The sequence below is a fragment of the Malaclemys terrapin genome, chromosome 3 (assembly GCF_027887155.1).
Source record: "Malaclemys terrapin pileata isolate rMalTer1 chromosome 3, rMalTer1.hap1, whole genome shotgun sequence".
Taxonomy (NCBI): domain Eukaryota; kingdom Metazoa; phylum Chordata; order Testudines; family Emydidae; genus Malaclemys; species Malaclemys terrapin.
Genome location: NC_071507.1, coordinates 28490011 through 28503860, shown reverse-complemented (window position 1 = coordinate 28503860; position 13850 = coordinate 28490011). Strand labels below are relative to the sequence as shown.

The following is a 13850-nucleotide window of genomic DNA, read 5'->3' as shown; positions in this document are numbered from 1 at the left end:
TAAAAGCAGCCCTTTCTCTTTCATGGGGGATGCCAGGGATTCTAAATTATTAATGCCATGGTAAATATAGTCCACAAATTCAAAGTTGTAAGTATTTATTTATTTATTTATTGAAAGAACAACTTCAGATCTGTATTTTTGGACATTCTTGGCTTCACATTCTGATGATGTTCTACAATTGTACCCATTACTGGTTTCTGTTTTTCTGTCTGTGGTGTTTTTTGTTTGTTTTTTATTTTCATTCTTTTTAAAAATATCTACAAAATACAGAATTGTGGGGAGGGAGTCTCTAAAGCTGCTAATAAATGAGAAATATTCTGCTCTATGCACAAGGGAAGGGGAGGATCAGTTTGTACCTAGGGTAAATTGGAAAATAATAACTTTAAAAAATGTACTATATTTATGCTTCTTAGCAAAAATTAAAGGGATGAGACATCTATTACTAATGACACTACCATAGACTAGTAAAAAATTATTTACAATAAAAAAAGTCAAATAAAATTTCATTAAAACACAGTTCCTGCTCTGAGTTCCACAGGATTGGGGTCTTAATCTCACTAAAAGTATTCATACCAATGATTGCTGTCCTAAAACTCAAATTTTAAAAAATATGTTCAGTATTTTTACTAATGCTAGAAGATAAAATTAGTTCCTTAAGGGGTAGTTTGTTTTTAGAAGAGGACATCTGCCTATCTACCTATCCCCTTCATTTTTTTGAAGATTGCATGTGGAGCAAGCACCTTATACAATTTCACATGTTGGTGTTGAGCTTAATTTTTTCTGTGGTTGGTAGATATGGTGGGGTGGCGGGGTATGTGTGTGTGAGAGAGAATCAGGAATGTAGTTTAACATTAAGAATCCTATAATTATCCTATGAGATACTATAGGATAGTTGATGTTATACCCATTTTATGGATGAGTAAACTGTGTCATAGAGCTGTTATGTGAATGATATCCAGGAGTCCTGATTAACAGACCTTTGCTATAATCTCCATACAGTTTCTACTCCTCTTGTTGTGAGCTCCTAGTTATAAAAACAGCTGGAGATAACATTTTATTTATCAGTTAATTTTCCTGAAGAGGTGAGTTTAGAGCAACAATAATAAATAGTTAGAGAAATAATTGAGTTTTATAAGAGCCTAATTGGGCAAAAGCCGACAGGTGCTGAGGAGCACTCAGGTCAGACAAAGACATCTGCAAGGACTGTCAGTACTACAAAAGTAACTCTATAGTCAGCAATAAAGCAAAAGCAGAAATTATAGCTGCAGTAGAGGTAAGACAGGTTGAGATCACAGAGGTACATTTCAGCAGAGTGACAGGGTGTCAGATAAAGGAGATAAATAAAAAAAAGTCAAAAATAAAAAATATACCAAAGCAAGCAGCTTAAAAGCAAAAAAAAAAAAAAAAAAAAAAAAAAAGGGAGCTAGACAACTTGGAGGTGGAAGACAATTCTGACATCAAGTGAAACATGGTAGAATGACTCCTACATTGGGCTCCTTTAATCAGATATTGTAATATCAGAGTATAAAGTAAATAAGAAGGGCAATGGAATGCTGGAATGCCTGGCTATTTAAACTGCTTATAATGAGCAGATTAGATCTTGAAAACTGGGGAATAGCATTATGCATAAATTCCTTAGAATCTCATAAAACAAAGGTTCTGAATGGATTCAATAGATCTGTATGGATACTAATCTCAAGTTATAAGACTAGAAATATACTAGTAGAGTTATACTACAGGAAAATGATAATTAATGTGCATTAGTGAGAGGGATCAAATAGGCAACTAAATCTAATAAAGCAATAATCATGGATAACTTGGACTACCTGCATAATGTCACACATCAGGACTAGGTTTAGAGGAGCAATTTCTCTATACCTTTAGTGCTTTCTTCTCTGAAAAGCTAGTTTCCAAGCATACAAAAGGAAAGATTAGCTCTGTGAGACACAGGAGTTGATCCAAGAAGTACCTGTACTGAGCCACTAAGCAATATGAGCACAATATATAATTAAGTTCAATATTTTGATGGGAGAGATTGGACCAAAACCCAGCCCTGTGATGTTAAACTTTAGAAGGGGGGATTTTTGTAAAAAAGTGGAAGAATACAATCAAAAAGACTAACATCAAAGTGAGACCATTAGAATCCTTCAGCTTAGAATGGAGGCTACTTGAGCATAATGTATTAGGCTACATCTACACTACGGGGGGGGGTCGATTTAAGATACGCAAATTCAGCTACGCGAATAGCGTAGCTGAATTCGACATATCGCAGCCGACTTACCCCGCTGTAGGGACGGCGGCAAAATCGACCTCTGCGGCTTTCCGTCGACGACGCTTACTTCCACCTCCTCTGGTGGAGTAAGAGCATTGATTCGGGGATCGATTGTCGCGTCCCCATGGGATGCAATAAATCGATCCCCGAGAGGTCGATTTCTACCCGCCGATTCAGGCGGGTAGTGTAGACCCAGCCTTAGAGTGTCAGAAGACAGACATCCCCCTAAACATAAAAAAGAGGAGGAAGGTAAGAGGCAACCCCATAGGACAGGGATATTTCTGTTCCGTGTTTGTACAATACCCGCCAAAGTGGGTTCCTGATCCATGAGGAGGGCTCCTAGATGCTACAGTAATAACAACATGGAGAACTTTGGGAAATGCAAATCCAACTCTGTGAACCAATGAAAAAAGAGCACCTTTTAGGCACGTTGCAAAAACCATCCATTTGGTTGGATCTTTGGAGAGAAATCAGAGAAGGAGGAGATGGATTTTTTGGGGGTAGGTTGAAGCGTAATTTGTTGCTGTCTATGTCACTTGGTAGTATTTCCTGAATGGATAGTATTTAAATACGTGCTAAGGTGCCTGGAGTGTTGGCATCTCTTTCCCTCTCTTTTAGAATTTAAATTAAAACATTTAAATAAACTGTCACTTTGTTTAATTGTTGCTATTCAAAATGCAAACACACAATAACAGCTCCCTTTGGAACATATGCCCTTTCCCTGTAGAGAGGAAAGATTTAGCCCTATCTTTAGAGAGCAGACATTCACATGTTTTGGATCCAGTCTCTATTTTTATAACACTTCCCTGAATGGGCTCAAACCAGAACCCTAGATCTGAACCACATAGACTTCTGGAAGAGCTAATATCAATTTTTGGGCCAAACTCTCTGCTAGTATAAATGGCATAGCTGAGCTCCATCAACTGCAGTTGTGTTTCACCCATTTACACCAGAAGATCAGGCTCTATAATTGATCGGAACCAGAACCGCAATCCAGATAACAATCAACATAGGGAAACTTCAGCTAAACTCTCCAGTTCAGCCCCAAGTCTAGAAGGGGGATGAAGGCCTAATGCTCCACCTTAATTTCACCCCATCTCACACCTGTTGAGAAGACTAGCCATTGTCTATGCACAGAGGTTCACAAAAGGTGTGGTAACAGGTGTTAAACCCATTTAGTAAAACAAGTGTACCTTTGTGGGTGGATGCTCTGACATTGGTTTGAGCATGGCCTATATCAGTTTAGCTTTCAGCTTTTTATTCTACAGCTGCAAGCTACACCCTGCTCAATCAAATGTAAGTATCCATAAACAAAGCTGCACTAGTTTAACCTCACACTTCTAGGCCTTGGCTACACTTGCACATGTACAGCGCTATGAGTTAAACCTGACTTTGTGCAGCTGAGTAGGGAAAGCTCTGCAGTCTGTCCACACTGACAGCTGCCCAGTGCACTGTCGTGGCCACATTTGTGGCAATTGCAGCACTATTGGGAGTGGTGCATTATGGGCAGCTATCCCACAGAGCACCTCTTCCCATTCTGGCGCCATGGGTTGTGGGAAGGGGGCGTGGGTGCGGGGCATTCTGGGTCCTGTCCCAACGCCCCATGATGCATCGCTTCGCATCCCAGAAATCCCTTTGTTTCCATCCACCTTTGGCGCCATTTTTCAACCGTTTCTGTGCAGCGCGATCTGTGTGCTGGAAATGGAGCCTGAACTGCTGAGGTGTATGCTGACTTATCTCGCCAGCACGTCACGTTTGGCTGTCGAACTATTCCTTAAGATCCAAAGTGACAGTGAGAGTGAGGAGTCCGATGATGCTATCGAGCCGCGTAATGCGTACGACACGAAATTGCTTGTGGCATTCACGGATATGCTCAGCACCGTGGAACACTGCTTTTGTGCTCGGGAAACAACCACCAAGTGGTGGGATCACATCGTCATGGAAGTCTGAGATAACGAGCAGTGACTGCAGAACTTTCAGATGAGAAAAGCCACTTTCATGGGACTGTGTGAGGAGCTTGCCCCCACCCTGCGGCGCAAGGACACGAGATTGAGAGCTGCCCTGCCAGTGGAGAAGCAGGTGGCTATTGCAATCTGGAAGCTGGCAACTCCAGACAGCTACCGGTCAGTCGCAAACCAGTTTGGAGTGGGAAAGTCGACCGTTGGAATCGTGTTGATGCAAGTTTGCAAGGCCGTTAATCGCATCCTACTCAGAAGAACCGTGACTCTGGGTAACATGCAGGAAATAGTGGATGGCTTTGCACAAATGGGGTTCCCTAACTGTGGAGGGGCGATAGATGGGACGCATATTCCTATTCTGGCACCACCCCACCTAGGATCCGAGTACATTAATCGGAAGGGGTATTTCTCTATGGTTCTCCAGGCGCTTGTGGATCACCATGGGCATTTCATTGACATTAACACAGGCTGGCCCGGAATGGTTCATGACGCATGCATCTTTCGGAACACTTGGCTGTTCAGAAAGATGCAGGCCAGGACTTTTTTCCCAGAGCGGAAGATCATGGTAGGGGAAGTCGAAATGCCCATTGTGTTCCTTGGAGATCCTGCTTACCCGTTAATGCCGTGGCTTATGAAACCCTACACAGGGAGCCTTGACAGCAGCAAGGAATGGTTCAACTACAGGCTGAGCCGGTGCTGAATGACTGTGGAGTGTGCCTTTGGCCGTTTAAAGGGCTGCTGGTGATCTCTGTATGGGAAGCTGGACTTGGCCGAAAACAGCATCCCTGGGGTTATAGCCGCATGCTGTGCCCTCCATAATATTTGTGAAGGGAAGGGTGAAAGCTTCACTCAGGCATGGACCTCTGAGGTTCAACACCTTGAGGCTGAATTTGCACAGCCAGAGAGCAGGGCTATTATAGGGGCCCAGCACGGGGCTGAAAGAATTAGGGATGCCTTGAGGGAGCAATTTGAGCAGTGATATCTGGTGCTCTGCACGGGAGTGAAGTGCAGTAGTTCCAATCTTTAGGAATCAGTGTTTGCTAAGCAGACAAGCAGACTTGCAGTGCCTGTTTATTTCCTGGGCTAAGGAGTCTTTTACTTTATGCAATAATAAAGAATGTTTTCGAAGCCAAAAAATCCATTTATTGAAAAGAAAAAAAATTATTTATTGAAAAGAAACAAGGGGGTGGAGTGGGGAACGGTACAATCACAGATTCGCGTATGTCCTGTCTGGTGTGCTGTGCAGTGAGTGCTGCACTTCAGGATAGCTGCATGGTGATGGGGGTGGAGTGCAGAGGGTAAGGGTCGTGGTTTTCAGGGCTGGGTGGTGAAGATACTGGTGTTGGAGGCAGCGGGTGGCATGAAGAACACGGAAGTTGGGGAAAGTGGGTTGGAGGTGACAGTGGGGCACAACGGAAAGAGTTTTGTGACAAGGGCTGTGGGGGGGGTGGCGTTTGCGTTTGCGGTACTGCTCCTCTTTCTACATGACTACGAGCCCCTGGATAGCGTCTGCTTGGCGCTCCAGGATGCTTATGAGCCGATCCGTGCTTTGCTGCCGGTGCTCCGTGCTTTGCCGCCGGTGCGCTGCGTTTTCCTGGCGGATCCTGCTTTCTCTCTCCCTCCAGTTCTGTGCTTTCTCATTCTCTTTAATAGATTGCCACATCACTTCTTGCAGCATGTCTTCTTTGCTTTTTCACGGTCTCTTCCTGAGTCTTTGCAGTCTCTGAGCAGGCGATAAGAGGGACGGCTGATGTCTCAAGGTTGATGCTGCTGTATAGGCAAAATGCAACATTTAACAGAGGCAGCATTGTTTATACCAGACAGAGTAATGATTTCCCCCGCACTTAAGGAGTAGAAAACACACAGGGTCTACACAATTGCATAATTTTCCCGTCCGAAACAGAGCACACATATCCCACGGGAGCCTCAAAATGGTGAGTAAGGGGGACTGATTGTTTCAGGGTTGCACTGTCCTCTGGGTTTCTGTGCCTTGGGGAGAGACAACAGCTTCAGGGGGGAGCTACACTGAACACTGTCCCAACATTTTACACAGGAGTTCGTCCTGGACGATATCTCGCTGCTGAGGGTGACCTAGGAAGCAAGGGAGGGTCTTCTACTGCAATGCGGCTTCTGCCCTGGCCCATATGCAGCTTGCCTGTGTGCAGCAATGGTCCCCCCGCCCCTCACAGCACAGTGGCGCGGACACGTTAGCCTGGCTGGGACAAGGACCACAGTGGCTCTCCCGATAAAACCTGTGCAAGCGCATTGCACACATTCTGGATGAGACATTCAAGGAGATTACCGAGGCCGATTACCACGATGTGATAAACCACATCAATACACTATTCCAACATCTAGGCATGCATGCCTAACCCTCCTCTCCCAAAGAGCCCACACCGAAAAAATTCCTTCCCGAAAAAAAAATGCTTACCGGGAAACTGCTCTTCTGTTTGTCCTCCACCAAGTACCAGCTGCTGCGACTGGCTACCTTCCTACTGGCTCGAGAAGAGCTCCTGGCTGCATGCCTCCAGGGATTCCGAGGTGTCTCCATCCGGCCCACCACCCTCACTCCCATTTTCCTCCTCCTCCTCCTCCTCCTCTTCCTCCTCCTCTACCCCACACCGTCTCTGAAGTGTCCACGGTGGTGCTCGGAGTGGAGGTGGGGTTAACCCCAAGTATCGCATCCAGCTCTTTGTAGAATCGGCAGGTCGCGGGGGGAGCACCCGAGCGGCCGTTTGCATCGCTGGCTTTCTGGTAGGCACTCCACAGCTCCTTCACTTTAATCCTGCACTGCAGGGCGTCCCGGTCATGGCCCCTTTCCATCATGTCCTTTGATACCTTCCCGAAGGTATCATAATTTCTACGGCTGGAGCGCAACTGGGACTGTACAGCTTCCTCCCCCAAAAACACTGATGAGGTCCAGCAACTCGCCATTGCTCCATGCTGGGGCTCGCTTGGTGCGTGGAGGCATGATCACCTGGAAAGATTCGCTGATAGCACTCCACACCACGCCGGGCTGAGCAAACAGGAAGGGGATTTTTAAAATTCCCGGGGAATGTAAAGGGTGGGTCACATGGTTGGTTACCTGAGACCAGGGCAGTAGAGTTTGAACTGATGACTAGAGTGGCTAGAACAGGCATTGTGGGATACTGCCGAATAATTCTGGAGGCCATTCACAGTGCATTAGGCGGCCACACTGGCGCTGCAGTGCTGCAGCAGCAGCGCAATACTCACTATTCCTCTCGAGGACGTGGAGTATATGCAGCGCTGCAACCACGGAGATACAGCGCAGCAAATGCCTTGCCAGTGTGGATGGGGAGTGAGTTACAGTGCTGGGGGCGGCTTTACCACGCTGTAACTCGCAAGTGTAGCCAAGGCCCTAGTTAGACTGGTGCAACTTCTGTGTGTGTCATTGATGGCACTAGCCTAATGTAATCATAGAATAGAATAGAATAACAGGGTTGGAAGGGACCTCAGGAGGTCATCTAGTCCAACCCACTGCTCAAAGCAGGACCAATCCCCAACTAAATCATCCCAGCCAGGGCTTTGTCAAGCCTGTCCTTAAAAACCTCTAAGGAAGGAGATTCCACCACCTCCCTAGGTAACCCATTCCAGTACTTCACCACCCTCCTAGTGAAAAAGTTTTTCCTAATATCCAACCTAAACCTTCCCCACTGAAACTTGAGGCCATTACTCCTTGTTCTGTCATCTGGTACAACTGAAAACAGTCTAGATCCATCCTCTTTGGAACCCCCTTTCAGGTAGTTGAAAACAGCTATCAAATCTCCCCTCATTCTTCTCTTCTGCAGACTAAATAATCCCAGTTCCCTCAGCCTCTCCTCATAAATCATGTGCTCCAGCCCCCTAATCATTTTTGTTGCCCTCCACTAGATTCTTTCCATTATTTCCACATCCTTCTTGTAGTGTGGGGCCCAAACTGGACACAGTACTCCAGATGAGGCCTCACCAATGTTGAATAGAGAGGAATGATCACGTCTCTTAATCTGCTGGCAGTGCCCCTACTTATACAGCCCAAAATGCCTTTAGCCTTCTTGGCAACAAGGGCAGATTGTTGACTCATATCCAGCTTCTCGTCCACTGTAACACCTAGGTCCTTTTCTGCAGAACTGCTGCCTAGCCATTCGGTCCCTCGTCTGTAGCAGTGCACTCTCCCTCTTGGATTGGAGCTGGCCTTTGATGAGTTGTAGAATGGGAGAAGATTCCTTGTCACTGCCCTCCCCTATGCCGGACCACCCACATCCCGTCCATTACACTTTCTATTTATCCAGTTTTTATTTAAATTCCCTGACTTAAAAAAAATCAAACCACTAGTCTGAATGCAACACTCCTTTCTCTCCCTTCCCCTTTACAAATGAAAAAAAACCCACACCAAGCTGAGCAGACTGGGGAGCTGCACTTTCTCTGTTGCCTGTTTCCCTGATATGTTGTTTGAAATACTCACCTAATCTTTATTGAATCATTTCACAGAAATTAGGTGAAACCTTGATTGCATTTACAGAGCTGCAAATGTATAGGACATTATTAGAGGACTTTCCCTTCACCCTCTCCCCTGGTTCTTGTCACGCAGACAGAAAGCAGAAGACCAGACGTCCAAAGTGCAGGCAATATGATGTTTATTGGGGTTAGTCCCAAACGAGCATATCCATAGCTCTACACACCAGCAGAGTCTGTTTCCCAGTGTTCCGTTCCCAGCTCTATCACCACAGAGCATTTACCCCATGTCCCCCTTCCCAGCTCTGACGCCACAGAGGCTTGCCTGTGTTCCCCTTCCCTATTCCCCAATCCCTATTCCCTCCCCATTCCCTATTTCCCTATTCCCCATTCTCATTTCCTATTTCTCATTCCGTATTCACCCCTCCTCCTTCTTAGCAGGCCCCAGTATACTTGCAATGCATGCCCACAGTCCCACCCCTTACAACTTAGGATCATGTTCCATTTTGGGTCTGGGATCTTCATCCCTCCTCTTTTATACCCCATGGGAGGGGTAAAGAGTGAGGTTGTGCTGCAGTCAGAGACCGGCATTACTTTGGTCTTTTAATGTTTTATACCTTCTCCCCAATCCCCTTTGCCCCTTCCAACTGGTTGCTTGATTTTGCCTTGAGATAGGGGTTGAGGCAATCTTAAAGTGTGCTCTCAAGTAACACTTTAACTGCTCTTATCTATTCCCATTCTACTAACAAACAGACCTATATGCTAACACTCCACCCCTTTTTTTCATTTCTTCTGGGATCCTCCTGCCCAGGTGTCCAGGGAAAAACATAGGGCATATGGTGGCACATTTCTTGAAATGGCCAGGTATCAGAATGTGTTGATGCTCCATTTGCCCCACTGCTCCCTGTACAGTATAGTGCCCTGCACCTTCCCTCGTACGGACACACTGCACGTATATTCCAATTAGTGTGTCAGACTTGCATAATGGTGGGCCTGATAAGGTTATGTCCAGGTTATCTGTCACACTTTGGTGGAGTGGCTATTACATTACTCATATGTTACAATTAGTGGTTGCACCTTGCATGTATGTGTCCCCCTTAACCACCGCAGAATACATGGCAGGATTAGTATACTCAACAATAGACTGATGCCATAATAATTCACAGTATCATCGGGAGCCCTGACCATTGTCCCGGGCTACCACCAGAAACATTGCTTCTCCTCCTTTGACAGCATTAAAATCCTTTTAACACCATTCTGTAGAATATATTTTAAATGTGTCCAGTTGTTGGCAGTTGCAGCAAGCTGCCCCTGTAGTGTTGATGTGCTCTTGCCATATCATAAGTCCACTGGATAGTCACAGAAAAATGGGGTATTGTCCAAAGCAACTCAACCACTGGGTATGGAATTGTGTAGTACTGTCATAACTATAAAGGGAAGAGTGTAACAGCTGTCCTGTGTACAGTACTATAAAATCCCTCCTGGCCAGAGACTCCAAAATCCTTTTCCCTGTAAAGGGTTAAGAAGCTCAGGTAACCTGGCTGGCATCTGACCTAAAGGACCAATAAGGGGACAAGATACTTTCAAATCTTGGGGGAGGGGGAAAGGCTTTTGTTTGTGCTCTTTGTTTGGGAGTTCGTTCGCTCTTGGGACTGAGAGGGACCAGACATCAATCCAGGTTCTCCACATCTTTCTAAACAAGTCTCTCCTATTTCAAACTTGTAAGTAAATAGCCAGGCAAGGCATCTTAGTTTTCCTTTGTTTTCTCAACTTGTAAATGTACCTTTTACTAGAGTGTTTATCTTTGTTTGCTGTACTTTGAACCTAAGACTAGAGGGGAGTCCTCTGAGCTCTTTAAGTTTGATTACCCTGTAAAGTTATTTTCCATACTGATTTTACAGAGATGATTTTTACCTTTTTCTTTAATTAAAAGCCTTCTTTTTAAGAACCTGATTAATTTTTCCTTGTTTTTAGATCCAAGGGGGTTGGATCTGTATTCACCAGGAGTTGGTGGGAGGAAGGAGGGGAATGGTTAATTTCTCCTTGTTTTTAGATCCAAGGGGTTTGGATCTGTATTCACCAGGGAATTGGTGAAGGTTTCTCAAGGCTACCCAGGGAAGGGAATTAGTTTTTGAGAATGGTGGCAGCGGACCAGAACTAAGCTGGTAGTTAAGCTTAGAAGTTTTCATGCAGGCCCCTACATTTGTACCCTAACGTTCAAAGTGGGGACAGCCTTGTTTGATTGTTCATAACAACGAATTCCACAGATCCATTTCTGCACCAAAGTCCTTATGGCAGCATGTAAATGTGTATAACTGTGCCAGATGCTGATGCACTTTTACTCCCAAGTGTTATATTACCGAATTGTGTACACTCCAGGCAGAGCACTCCATACCCCATATACATTACACTCAATCATCTACCCCGACAACAGGCCATTGGCTCTGCCCCTCTATGGTTATCAGGGAGGGACACACCCAAATATTTTCTCTGGACAATTACTTAACTGAATTATTGTCTAATTTACACTATTCCATCCTCCTCATCTAACCCCCAGTGGTTCCATTATTTCCATAGTGCTCATGGGGATCACTTAATTGCTGTCCCATTCCAAGGTACCATGATAACTATTACACAGGTGCTAACCCCCTAGTTGAGCATTTTGTATTTCCACACACACCTCCCCCCAGATTAGCCTTCAAAAGCCATCCCCCACTCACGTCATGAGGTTCCCTGTCTATTGAGTTAACCTCAGGTTCACCTCTGCTGCCCTTTTCCATCCTGTTGTGATTGCAGACAGTTGCAGTGCCAGTAGCTCATAGATTTTCTGCTGCAATTTCACATTTTGGCTTATCAATTGCTTGGTTACCCAACTGTCCCCCAGATTTCATATACTCAACCCTGGGGTTCCTACTGCCCACAAATCCCTTTTCCAATGACGATTCCACGTGCGTCCCCTCACCCACCAATTAAATTGTTGCTTCAACCCGTCTAGGTATTTACTACAGTTGGGGTGTACCCAGTCCACCCACCATTCTCTGGGGTGTACTACTCATGTAATACTTTGAAAAGACACATTGAAAAGCACTGGTTGCACCCGCTCGCACAGTGGCTCCCAGACGTTCACCTGTAGGTAAGTATTTCTGGCTCCAGGCTGCAACCAGCTTAAATCAGGATCCTTCCAGCGTGGCATCCATATTACCTATAGGATTACATTCTGCAATGTAAATGTTAAATTGTCGTATACCCATCATTCCGGGGGAGACTTTATGCCCAACGTGATATGTACATAACAACTGTACGCCCAGGAATTTTCCTTTGTGGAGGTACCATTATGATTATCCATGGTAACATCACACCCTAATTGTGGGACGCCATAACCCAAACACCCTAGGAGGCTAGAAGGTTATATTTTTGGGCCCTTTGTGACAAACCACATGTCTGGAAGACTGTGTTTCCCACTGTCATTGATCATGGCATAGCCTAGAGAATACCATGCAATATTTCCTGATAAATTTAATAATATCCACTGGGTTGGGACCCCCCCTTTCAATCTGTACACCACATAACAACACTGCCAAATTCCCCTGGGGGGGATCAGAGATACAATTTCCTACGGGTAGTTCCTTAAAATCTTCATCTGCCTTATTACCATAATTTGGTGGTGTAGTGGTCCATGTGTTTCCTCCCTTTGCCACTTCACATTGCAGGATCTAGATAGGATTTACAACAACAACAATTGTGATGAGCAGCAATAATTGTTCCATTTCAGGCCAGGGCGTCCTTGTTTTTTTTTTTTTTTTTTGCGGGTCTACCTGTAAAATGCATGCAACATAATTTATCCATCCTCCTTCATAATCCCCATTCCATGCTTTTTTATTTGCGTGCAATGAACCCATTCCCACCCTTCATTCTCCATTTCTAATAGCAGCAGGCTTGGTCTCAATCGGTCTCAATAGGTAAGGACCTCTGCATTTAGAAGCTGGAAATAGATGGTGTTCTCCTGGAATCTGGTACATCACTTGATTCCCCCCCGCCCCGCCCTTGGATAGACCGTGCTCTCCAAGGAAGCCATACCATGCACTGGCCTTTGCTGCTATATGTGTTAACCCTCCTTATACAATATCCACCAAAATAATGATAATAACAAGACAAAAGACACAAAACACACAACACAATCTATGTCATGACAGTAGACCCATAGTATTCTCAGTTGTTCTTCCACTGGTGCCAGCTTGCCTATACTGTGTCTGAAAAACAAAAGAAACATTTCCCAGCCATTGGGGTACCCCTTCCTTTTAGAAAGCTCCTCGCTGACTGCAGGAAAAACAGAAGAATTACCTCCATACTTTCCTTGTTTTGTTGTATAGGCAGACTAGTGAATTATCCCACTCTTTATTCATGAGGTGGTGTACCTCAGTTTCCCCTCTTGTACAACAGATCAGGTTTGTATTGGTTTTTCTGCTGTGCCAAGCTTTATGGTTATTCACAGGTAATAGCTGAGAGGTATTACCATGAGACTTTTGACATGAGATTTGCTTTCAATTACCATTTTTAACTTGCTTAAAAATTTCCCCCAAATCATACACATTATACATTGTTATGGGATTATTCACTAGCATTTATCCCAAGGTTTAACATTGTGACAGTTTGATTACTCAGAGCCACCTCAAGGCTCAGTGTTTTTGACATTGCTTCTTTTGTACATTCCACTCCTGCCTTTGTTTCAGAGGTACACTGCCTTCTAACTTTTTGTTCCCCTCCTGCTATTTATTACCAAAAAAGGATCCAGAATCTCTGCCCATTCTCCCAGTTCTGGCTGCCCCAGCCAGGACCACATTCTCTAGTCCTTATTTAAAAAGATATTAAACTTTATAAAAACATGTAAGTACCCAAAGGGTTACATGCTAAATACCAAAGCCACATTACACTTGCTGCCCGTGTCTGGCACAAGGATCTGTCAGTGTTGCAACTTTGAATGAGAGATTCAAATGGGGTTTTAATGGCATTGTTCTTTTTATTTAAAAAACAAAACCAAACCAATTGATCTTAAATCGACAAACAGGATTTTACAAACCATTGTTACTAGATTTACCCATTACTCTGGGGTATGCTCATTTATTCGGGTTACTCTTCGGGAGGGGGAGGGGGCGTTCTGTAATTCTATC

At 44.7% G+C, this 13850-nt stretch overlaps 1 long non-coding RNA gene across 2 annotated transcripts in view; it reads right to left on the bottom strand.

Moving 5' to 3' along the window:
• LOC128833588 (uncharacterized) overlaps nt 1-13850 on the bottom strand; it is a 111495-nt gene that overhangs the window by 3911 nt on the left and 93734 nt on the right. For both annotated transcript variants that reach the window (XR_008444285.1, XR_008444286.1), the window contains exons 7-8: nt 12335-12395; nt 11810-11884 (exon numbers count right to left, since the gene is read on the bottom strand). This is a non-coding gene — a long non-coding RNA (uncharacterized LOC128833588). The remainder of the gene's footprint in view (nt 1-11809; nt 11885-12334; nt 12396-13850) is intronic.